General features: G+C 42.7%; 1 protein-coding gene across 2 annotated transcripts in view; it reads left to right on the forward strand.

Annotated features, from left to right (window-relative positions):
• Nucleotides 1–12,361, forward strand: part of DPP4 (dipeptidyl peptidase 4) — a 554,733-nt gene that overhangs the window by 34,646 nt on the left and 507,726 nt on the right. The gene's annotated exons all lie outside the window — the stretch shown is intronic.

The raw sequence follows: 12,361 nt of genomic DNA on the forward strand, positions 1-12,361 counted from the left end.
ACGTCACCCACTTAAGTTGTTTCATGCTTCATCATAGGTGACCTGTCTACATTGTCGTAAGTATGGGGGACTCAACTGTTTCACAGACGTTCTGTATAAACTGATGCTGAATAAAGACAAGGATCCAGATCTAAAGATAGCTTAAGTAATCCCATGGAAATCTTCCTATATTAATGCGGTAACTCAGGTATGATTAAACGATAAAATGTGAATAGTGAGTGATATGTGATGCACCATCTATCTACTGTATTTGTTTTCTATGTGTATAGCCAACATAATGCAAGTAAGTGAGCACTCTGACATTGTTTGACGGGTATGGTTCAAAGAGCATTTCTGCATCCCACAAGAGTAGTACATTTGATGACTTACTCATACTCATCATCACTCATAATCCTCATATCTTTGACAATGTAGTGCTTTTCTAAAGATTGACCATACAAAAAGAATTTGCCCACAGTAATGGCCGTTTGCCTTACAACAGCAAAAATGATATGTACCTGGATAGTTATGTCAGATATGGATTATGACATGTTGGATGAAGTTGACCAGCATCTGAATTCCCAAAATATATGTACATTTCATGATTCATTATTTTTTTTAGATGACTCTGAAGGCAATTAAAGAATACAATTGACATTAGAAACAATGAGCTGTCTGGGTGGGCACTCCAGGACATAGGAGCTGGCCATGGGGGTGCGGGTCCCCAGGGCCATTTTCGGCTCCTTGCGCCCCCTCCTTTATTGGAATAGGGTTTGCCCCGGGAAAGTGGCGGTCCCCGGGGCCTTGAGCAGCTCAGCAGGGAAGCCATGTGGGCCTCTTCCCATTTAAAAAAATAGATTTTGGCCCAGAGAGTGGTGGTCCTTGCGGGAAGGGGGGGGGGGGTCTGTGAGGCCCCTCACTATACATCAAACAGCTCCAGGTAAGTGGTGGCCCCTGAGGAATGGGGGGCTCCTTTCAGGCCCCCCTGATTTGCTTCATATTATTCCCAGTGAGGTGGCGGTCCCCACAGCTGTGAGGGAGGCCGTAGGGTCCCTGGCATTAATTTAAACAATAACCCGAGGATGTGGTGGTCCCTGGGGCACACGGGGGTCCAAAAGACCCCCCACATTACCAAACAATAAGCCCCAAGGAGGTGGTGGTCCCTGGGGTACAGGTGGGTCCTCAAGACCCCCGATTTCATAAAAATAACAATGGCCACATGCCCACGGGACCTGGCCTACCCGGGGGCTAAACAATAGAGAAGCGTGTGAGCCCAAGCATCACTTTTTGCCGCTGCTCCAGTGCGACTTCCATTCAATTATTTTTTTTTTTTTTTAAAGGGGGTTTTCCTTGCACCCCCCGCCAAGAGGCCTAAGGGATCAGGGTATTTATACCCTACTCCCTTCTCTTTCTTTTTGTACGTTTTATTTTGAGACTCGGCTCAAGCTGAGTCCTAAGATGGCTGCCAACACTTACTGGGATATTCCTTACTATTTCCAAAACTACTGAATGGTTTGACACCAATTTATAAAAAGGGGGATTTCTGACCCAACAACAACATTTCTGCAAAATTTAGTGTTATTCCGTTCAGCAATTTGGGCTGTAGCCGTGTCCAAAGTTGATATGGGAATTAACATGGGAAACGCATATTTTTGTTCCCCCCCCCCCTTTTCCCGGCTCCTACTTGACGGATCACCCCAAAACTTTACATGCACAACACAAATCACTGGCACGCTTTTTTTTAACACATGCAAAAGATATAAGCAAGTCTAAAACTCTTCTCCTTTGGAAACTAGGCCCTAAATATAACTATGTAACTACCTTCTGGCTACTACCAGTAGGTAATGTTTATATATATATATATTCACTGAAAAAAACATAGGTTTCAGGCAAGTTATAGTTAGAAATTAGCATTTAAAAAACCATAGAAATTCACTGAAAAAACCATAGGTTTCAGGCAAGTTATAGTTAGAAATTAGCATTTAAAAAAACATAGAAATTCACTGAAAAAACCATAGTTTTCAGGAACGTTATAGTTAGTTGGACATTTCACTTGTACAAAACCATGGAAATTCCGGCGTTATAGTTAGTTCAGTTAACTATAACTCACGCCCCCGCAATGCACTGCTGATGATGTCACATATTACATCATTCATGACATGGTCAGTGACATTCACTGATGACATCTCAAATGACATCACTGATGACATCATCCAGTGATTGTGTGTTTCTGTAAAGTTTAAATATGTTTTATATATATGCCAAGGTGTATTGAAGAATGAGTGGGTGTATAAGTGTGTGTATGGAGGATTTAGTAGGTGCGTGACGGACTGTATAAGTGAGTGATTAAATGAGTCTTTCTGAATGCATGGGTCAGTGACTAAACTGTCTGAAAGTCTGTATCAGTCTGTCTGTTGTTGTGTAAGCTGCTGCATGGGTTGGTGAGTAGCTGCATGAGTATCTATATGGGTTATTGATTGCTTGCCTGAGTATTTGTATGGCTGCCTGACTGTGTGTGTGGGTGGGTGGGAGGTGTGTGACTCTGTGCATAGATGTGTGAGTGGTTGATTCACTGGGTGTATGGGTTCAAGAGTGCATGTGGAAACAGCTGTATGGGTGGGTGAGTGTGTATATGGGTGTGTTGGTGAGTGAATGGATGTGTCAGTGGTACATTTCCAAGTAACTACATATGTAAAAGGCAGTATATGTGAGTGATGGTGTATATAAATAACTATATATGAGAGTCAGTAATTGTGAGAGTGGCTGCATGGATGAGTGTGTATTTGTATCAGTGATTCAATAAGAGAGTAATTATGTGTTAGTATCTGTATGAATAAGTGAGTTGGTGTCTGTATAACTGTATAGGTGAGGAAATGGAAGTATGATTGATTCTTTGCATGACTCTGGATATGTGGCAGTGTGTGAGTATCTGTATAGGTGTATGAGTGCATATGATAGTGTTGGACTGATGAGTGACTGCATGTATGAGTGACTGTATGGGTGAATGAGTGTGTAGACCTCGGAATTAGTCAGTGCGTATTTAGTAACTGGTATTGATGTGTCTATTTTTTCAATCTGTATTTTAGGGTGGGTGTATCAAAGGTTATATTCAGCTGTGAGGAGTTCATCAGATTTTCACATGGATGATGTCATCAGTGATGTCATTTCAGATGTCATCAGTGATGTCACTGATCATGTCACAAATGATGTAATATGTGACTTCATCAGCAGTGCATTGCGGGGGCGCGAGTTATAGTTAGCTGAACTAACTATAAGGCTGGAATTTCTATGGTTTTGTACAAGTGAAATGTCCAACTAATTATAACGTTCCTGAAACCTATGGTTTTTTCAGTGAATTTCTATGGTTTTTAAAAGCTACTTTCTAACTATAACATGCTTGAAACCTATGGTTTTTTCAGTGAATTTCAAAGGTTTTTTAAAATGCCAATTTCTCACTATAACGTGCCTGAAACCTATGGTTTTTTCAGTGAATTTCAATGTTTTTTTAAATGAAGATATGTAAGTCTAATGTGCCTCAATTCTATTGTTTTTTAATTTTGAGAAGTCGCGCGGGGGTCACGATTTCGACGTGGTTTGTAAAGTATGATTTGTTTTTTTTTTTCATATAAATAAACCTTTTCCTTTAAGTGTTTGTCTAAATTTATTTATAAACGTATTTTAAAGTATTATTTTCAACATAATATTGACGAAAGTAAAGTTACAAAATGCGCGGTGCAGTCGCTTAGTTTCCGCGACCTCTCCCTGCACGTATTTCCGGGGTTGTGCCGTCATCGCACCAAGATCGCGCCGAAGTTGCGACTTCGGCGTATTTTTCAAGTTGAAAAAATGACTATAGAAAGTTTGAATATGACATTAGAATAAACAGTGCGTGATGAGTGCGCACACCCTACGTGACTTCATGTCAGCAAAAGAAAAAAGGAATCTCATTGGTCGAAATCAATTTCATTATGAATGAGGGAGGGTCCATCCTTCTGTTATTTCCCTTTCTTTTTGACCTTACCAGAGAGAAGACCTGTTTGTTCCTTCTCTTAACAAACCTATCTTTTTTGGTGTGTTACTTTATTTTAATATTACAATGGCTTCCAGTTTAGCTGAAGTGGATCCTCTTGCTGTTACAGAGGAACAGAGGATGGGGCAGTCGAAGAGGCAAAGGAGAGAGAGTATTGTGTGGGCCTTTTTTACTGTGCCGGAGGGGGAGAAGAAAGTTCATGCAAGGAAGGTAACTTGCAATATATGCCAAAAAGTACTCTCCAGAGGATCAGAGAAAAAATACTCTTGTGGGACGAGTTCAATGAAAAAACACATGGAGACCATACACCCTGTCCACCTCGCAAGAGAAGAAATGAAGAGGCAATTAAATGCGGCTGCTGTTCAAGACCCCAATAGTCCATCTACCTGCACACAAACTCCTTCAACACCAAGACCACATATTATGTCTGAGTTCCAAAACGCTTCAATCAGCTGCATCAAGTGCGCCACCGAACCTTGCTTTGGCGAGCAATGCATCGATGTGATTTCAGCTGCCCTTAAAGCGCACAAATGATCATTTTTTTTATAATGCGCTTTTGTTTTTGTTCAACAGTTCATTTCCTGCTCTTCATCTTTTTCTGTTCTTTTTAAAATAAACAACACACAAAAAAAGTAAAAAAGGTTTAAAAAATACAAAAACAAATTAAAACTGGTCAAAAAAAACAAAACGGTTCTTACGGAACCATATCTACTGGTTAAAAAAAGAAAAATTACCTGCATAATTGCATGAGTGTATGGATACTATGTGGGTGATTGGAGGAATGCAAGTGTAGTGCATGGTTATTTTATGAATGATTCAATGAGTTCATGGATAATAGCAAGATAATTAGAGGAGTGCATGAGTACTCTGTAAGTGAATAGATAAGTACGAGTGTAGTGCACAAGTGATTGCAGTAGTGGATAGTTACTGCCTGGGTCATTGCATGAGTACATGGCTACTGACTGGATGATTAGACAACTGAAATGAAAGTGCATGGTGAATTTATAAGTGCTTGCATATTGGCCCAGTGATTGGTTAAGTACATGGTGCAGGATGGATGATTAGACGAGTGCATGGGAAGTGACAGGGGGATTGCAGGAGTGCATAAGTGCTAGCTGAGTAATTGGAGGACTGAATCAGTAGTGTGTAGGTGGTTAGAGGTCTGCATGAGTAGTGTATGGAGGATTGTAGCAGTGTATGAGTTGATGCCTGGGTCATTGTATGAGTACATGGGTAGTGACTGGATTATTAGAGTTCTGCAAAGAAAATGGATGGTGAATTTATAAAGGTGTGTGTATTTACAGAGTGATTGGAAAACTACATGGTGCTGGATGGGTGATTGGAGAAGTGTATGGGAAGTCACAGTGTGATTGCTGGACTGTATTGGTACTACCTGAAAAAATGAAGGTGTAAATGAGCAGTGTATAGATGGTTACAGGACTGCATGTCTAGTATATGGTACTGGCTGGGTGACTGGAGGTATGCACAGGGAGTGACAGTGTGATTGCTGGACTGAATGGGTAGTACCTGGGAAAATGAAGGTGTGAATGAGCAGTGTATAGGTGGTTAGAGGAATGCATGGATAGTGCACAGAGGATTGTAGCAGTGCTTGTGTTAGTGCCTGGGCCATTGTATGAGTACGTGAGCAGTGACTGGATGACTACAGTGCTGTAAAGAGAGTGCATAGTGTATTTATAAGTGCTTGTGTATTGGCAAAGTGATTGGATACGTTCATCGTGCTAGATGGGTAATTGGAGAAGTGCATGGGGAGTGATAGTGTTTTTCCTAGACTACATAGGTAGTACATGGGTAATTAGAGGAGTGAATCAGTAGTATGTAGCTGGTTAGAGGTCTGTATGGATGGTGCACTGAGAATTGTAGCAGTGCTTGTTAGTGTCTGCACCATTGCATAAGTATCTGACTAGTAACTGGATGATTAGAGTGCTGTAAAGAGAGTGCATGATGTATTTAAAAGTGCTTGGGTATTGGCGGAGTGATTGGATAAGTACACACTGCTAGATGGGTGATTTGAGAACTGCATAGGGACTAACAGAAGGATTCCTAGACTGCATGGGTACTACCTGGGTAATTAGAGGAGTGAATCAGTAGTATGTAGCTGGTTAGAGGTTTGCATGGATAGTGCACAGAGTATTGTAGCTATGCTTGTGTTACTACCAAGGCCATTCCATAAGTACACGACTAGCAACTGGAGTGATTACAGTTCTGCAAAAAGAGTGCATGGTGAATTTATAAGTGCTTGGGTATTGGCGGACTGATTGCATAAGTAGATAGTGCTGGATGGGTGATTGGAGAAGTGCATGGGACTGACAGGGGGATTCCTAGACTGCATGGGTAGTACATGGGTAATTACAGGAGTGAATCAGTAGTATGTATCTGGTTAGAGGTCTGCATGGATAGTGCACCTTGTATTGTACCTATGCTTGTGTTAGTACCAAGGCCATGGTGAACTTATAAGTGCTTAGGTATTGGTGGAGTGATTGGTTAAGTAGATAGTGCTGGATGAGTGATTGGAGAAGTGCATGGGACTGACAGGAGGATTCCTAGACTTCATTGGTACTACCTGGGTAATTAGTGGAGTAAATCAGTAGTATGTAGCTGGTTAGAGGTCTACATGGATAGAACACAGAGTATTGTACCTATGGTTGTGCTAGTAGTAAGGCCATTCCATAAATACATGACTAGTAACAAAAATTATTATAGTGCTGCAAAAAGAGTGCATGGTGAATTTATAACTGCTTAGGTATTGGCGGAGTGATTGCATGAGTAGATAGCGCTGGATGGGTGATTGGAGAAGTGCATGGGACTGACAGGGGGATTCCTAGACTGCATAAGTATTACCTGGGTAATTGGAGGACTGAAACAGTACTGTGAAGGTGGTTATGGGACAGCAATGTTAAACCAAACACCAAACTTTATGTGGCATATTTCAACTGTACCTCTCTAGAGACTTATAAAAACTAGTCTCATCAGAAATACCTTAACTCAACATATACAAGTACAGACATACTTCACACACACATCCATCTACATTTTAATACTTGACAGACTGCACTTGTATTTTTAAATGTATGGTTACTGCCTGGGTCATTTTATGAGTACACACATACTGACTGGATGATTAGAGTAGTGCTAGGAGAGTACATGGCAAATTTATAAGTGCTTCTGTTTTGGCACAGTGATTAGATAAGGACATGAAACTGGCTGCGTAATTGGAGGAGTGTATTGGTACTGACAGGGTGATGGCTGCACTGCAATACTGGTCCTCAGGAGATTGTACCACTGCATGAGTTAGTACCTGGGTCATTGCATGAGTATGTGGATACTGACTGCATGATTAAAGGACTGCAAAGAGAGTGCATGACACATTTATAACTGCTTGTGTATTGGCAAAGTGATTACATAAGTACATAGTGCTGGATACCTCATTGTAAAAGTGCATGGGCAGTGATAGAGAGATTACTAGACTGCATAGGTACTACCTGGGTAATTGGACAAGTTAATCAGTAGAATGTAGGTGGTTAGAGATCTGCATGGATTCTGCACAGAGGATTTATAGGCGTACATATCTTAGTGCCTGTACCATTGCTTGAGTACGAGTGTAGTGACATTTTTTTACAGTGCTGCAAAGAGAATGGATGGTGAATTTATGTAAGTATTTTAGTGTATGAGTACTGACAGGGCAATGGCTCCTCTGCCAGGACAGTGCTTATGGGATTAAAGTAGTGCATTAATCTCTGCTGCTACTTTACTATTTTTCAACAACTTTTAATGTTACACCTAGCCAAATACAAAGCAGGAACCATTCACATTTCTCTGCTATAACTCTCACCATATTACTGAAAAACATAAATGGATATCTCTCTACCACAACACTATCTACACCTCATAAGTTCACAGAACAAACTTCAATTTTAAACCAAACACCCAAAATTATGTGGCATATTTCAACTGTACCTCTCTAGAGACTTATAAAAACTAGTCTCATCACTAATACCTTAACTCAACATATGCACTTCCAATTTGAAATCAACACATAACATTATGCAATATACTACTAATGTACATATCCACACACTGAATCAAACTAGCATGATCGCCAATCCCTATTCCAAAACACACATAATACTATACAGAATTTATATTAAACAACATGTAAATACATTACAAAAAACTGCAATAAACATTTCTTCATTTCAAAATATATCTCAAACTTCAAATTTCATGATTTATATTTTATCTTTAAAAACAAAGGCACATCACAAATTGATAACTCACCTTTCAAATTGATTTGTAGATTATGAAGTATCAGAATCTCACACCAGATTTTCTTATTCACACAATCAATATAATGCACTGCTCCTTAGCAAAACCAGTAATGGCAAACTTTCCCTCTCTTTCTCAACACATATAGATGTAAAAAATAAATCACATTGCTTCCCAGGTTATTTCAAATTCTAAAACACATTTCTATTGGTTACACATATCAACCCTTGCCAACTGACTTCTAACTGAACCCAAAATGCTTCTGGAATTTTCTGGAGTCGCGCCTGCACCGTGAACCGTAAGCGATGGCACCGCAAATCCATACGGGAGTTCAGAAATATATTACAAATAATGTTACCACTGTCTTTTAAAAATACACTACTTTTAAAGATAGCACAGACTTGGGAAAGCGCACGGTAATACCATATTACTTTAATATTTATAACAAATTCCCAGGCCACATCTGGCCCCAGGGACCTCTCGGTTGGGAACTGTGGAGGGGTCCCCAATTCCCCCACGGTCCCACCGGCTCCCTGCCTCCTGCGGGAGCCGGCATTGCTTTTCCACACGGGGAGCTGCTGACATGCAGCTCCCCCTGTGGAAAAGCAATCTGCTTTGGATTTTGGAAGCGAGAGCAGATTTCCCTGCTCCTGCTCTGTGCTCCCACCCTACCATAGCAAACAGCAGTGTCCCGGGCGTGCGCACCCCGGGACACTGCAGGAGCTGGCCCTGGGGGGTGGCGGTCTCCAGGGCCATAACTGGCTTCAGGAGGGGGGCTGCGCAGCCACCCTCCCCTTCAATTAGAAAGCCCTGGGTAGGTGGCAGTCCCGGGACTGCCCCTGCTATTATTTTTGTGGCCCACCCGGGGGCCTCATTTAAATGAAGTGCAGAAGCCCGTGCGTCATTTTTTAAAAAGGTTTTGGCGGGATTCGTGACTCCAGCGCGAATTCCGCTGAAATGTTTTATAAAAGAAATGCTTTTCTTCGCCCTGGGGGTCCTTGTGGGACCCCCTGAGCAGGCCTAGGGGATCAGGGTGTTTTTACCCTGCCCCCTTTTCTTGTTTTTCATGCTTAATTCTCTCTTTTCTTGTGACTCGGTTCTACCGAGTCACAAGTTGGCTGCCAACACTTCCTGGTTTGGAGTGATGACAGCCAATCAGAATAAAGCTCGTGGTCGGGAGAGTTCGCAAATCCACCGCGGCCATAGATATCGAAACCTTTATTTTTGAATTTCTCAGCAACTACTGAACGGATTGACACCATTTAAAAAAAAAGTTTGCTTTCTGAACCAAGCACTACCTTTTTGCCAAATTTGGGGTAATTCCGTTCAGTAGTTTCGGCTGTAGCCTTGCCTAAAGTTTCCTATGGGAAATTGATTTTTTTACTCTTATTTTTTGAATTTCTCAGCAACTACTGAACAGATTTCCACCATTTAAAAAAAGGTCACTTTCTGAACCAAGCTCTACCTTTCTGCCAAATGTGGGGTAATTCCATTCAGCAGTTCAGGCTGTAGCCCGTCTCAAACGTTCCTATGGAAATTAACATGGGGAAATGCGTTTTGGGACCCCCCTTTTTTCTCAGCCCCAGCTTGACGAATCACCCCCAAACTTTCAGGATAGGAGCTGACCTGGATAGACTTTTTGTTTGGAGTATTTCATGAAGATTTGTTAAACGACACCAAAGTTATTACCAAATCAAAAAATGCTTTTCCTATGGAAACTAGGTTCTAACCATAACTACCTACTGGCGACAGAAATCACCATCGAGGTTAAAAACATTTTTGGATTGCCAATATGTAATTAACAAATATGCACAGTGCACTATGGGAACGGTAGTACTGGTGAATGCAGTCACTTGATACACCTTTTAAATCACGCCCGAGCGCACCTGGGCGCTTGTGTTCCTGTCCCTGATCAAGGCAACTAGCTGAAACGTTGGGCAAGAGGGAACAGGCGCTCTCAAAAGACTCTTGAAATAAAGTGAATTTCATGGTATTGGGCCTCACATCGTCTGTTTTGCCAGTGTGGTGTTTGTGGACTGCTCCATGCCTATGCAGTGAGGCACCCTGAAGGGCCTGGGGCTCCGGAAACGGGGGAACGCTTTTGCTTCTTTTTGATGTAAATTGAGGAGCCTGGCTCACTCGTGCCTTCCAACCCACGAAGGGATGGCTACTCAGCAAAAAGGAATGTCGCGTGGAAAAGATTCAAAGGGGGATGATTTCCTGCTTTGATCATGCCTGGAAGAAGCCGTCTTTCGTGACTCAAACATTTTAAGAACACTTGCGATGTGGACAAAACTCACCTGCCTGCTTTAAAAACGATTCCACAAAAACATCAGTGCTTGTGCAACAGAAATCACCATCGAGGTTAAAAACATTTTTGGATTGCCAATATGTAATTAACAAATATGCACAATGCACTATGGGAATGGTAGTACTAGTGAATGCAGTCACGTGATCCACCTTTTAAATCACGCCTGAGCGCACCTGGGTGCTTGTGTTCCTGTCCGTGATCAAGGCAACTAGCTGAAACGTTGGGCAAGAGGGAACAGGCGCTCTCAAAAGACTCTTGAAATAAAGTGAATTCCATGGTATTGGGCCTCACATCGTCTGTTTTGCCAGTGTGGTGTTTGTGGGCTGCTCCGTGCCCATGCAGTGAGGGCCTAGGGCTCTGGAAACGGGGGGAACGCTTTTGCTTCTTTTTGATGTAAATTGAGGAGCCTGGCTCACTCGTGCCTTCCAACCCATGAAGGGATGGCTACTCAGAAAAAAGGAATGGCGCGTGGAAGGGATTCGAATATATATATATATTTACACTGAAAAGAAAAAAGGTTATAGGGACATTATAGTTAGGTTCCCCTTTTACACACTCAAAACCTTAGAAATTCAGCAGTTATAGTTAGAGTTATCTGAAGAAGATATAGCTCCTGCTCCAAGGTGACTATAACACAGGCCCCTGTCATGAAGTTTTCATATCAATATTTTTTTTTCAGATGTTGCAGTGATATTATCAATGATGTCATAGAGAAGATGTCATTGGTGATGTGAAATGTGGTGGAATGGGCAGTGCATGGTGAGGGCATGAGTTTTAATTACCTTAGGGCATGAGGTATAGTTTCTTCAGAGGACTGTAACTATAACTGCTGAATTTCTATGTTTTTTTAATGTAAAGTAATATTTAATTACCATATGTTAATCCAACCTGGGGCCAGCCCTCCGCATGCAGCCAAACCCATACTGTGCATGGCCTCCAGCTGTGCACAGCAGCCAACCCTATGCACTGCCTTTGGCCATGTGTGGCGTAGGGTTGGCAGGTGGGCCTGGCCTGTGACCAACCCTCGCAACCCTCCACATGCAGCTAACCCCACACTGCACACTGCCCCCTCAGCAGGCAGATTTTGGACCCGGGGACCTCCTCTTTCGGGTCCCCGGCTTATTCTTAAAGGGGAGGAGGGCATGCAGCCTCCCTCCAGGCCATTATTGGCCCTGGAGACCCGATCCCCAGGGCCTGGTCAGAATCCATGCAGGGAGGGGGTCACGCAGCCCCCCTTCCTTGGGCCAATATTGGCCCTGGAGACAGCATCCCCTGGGGCCTGTCCCCAATAAATTAGAGGAGGGGCGGCACGCCCTCCTCCCCAGGCTTATTTCATTCCCGATGAACCCATCTCCCGGGGCTCTATCAAAATTAGTGAAGGGGGAGGGGAGCCTTCCTCTCGGGCCGATTTCAACCCCAGGGACCCCCATCCTCTGGGGCCTGGCCAGTCAATGGTGGGTCCCCTATAGTCCACCTAGGGGGCTGCGATACCGCCAAAGCTCTCGGCCATCTCCCTGCCTCCAGTGGGAGCCGGAATTGCTCCCACACACTGGGAGTGGCAAAAAATGCAGCTTCCTGCATGTTTATCTGTTTCATTGCCCGTTTGACAGCACACAGGGAAATAGATGAAAAGTCCAATACCAGCGGGTGGGCACCCTGCTAGATCTGGCCCACCCGAGGGGCATATAGAAAACAAGTGCAGGAAGCTGCACCCGCTTTTTTGTTAATTTTGCCATACATTTGCATATCTACTGTGA

Source organism: Triturus cristatus, chromosome 3_1 (genome assembly GCF_964204655.1).
Source record: "Triturus cristatus chromosome 3_1, aTriCri1.1, whole genome shotgun sequence".
In the NCBI taxonomy this organism is placed as follows: Eukaryota; Metazoa; Chordata; class Amphibia; order Caudata; family Salamandridae; genus Triturus; species Triturus cristatus.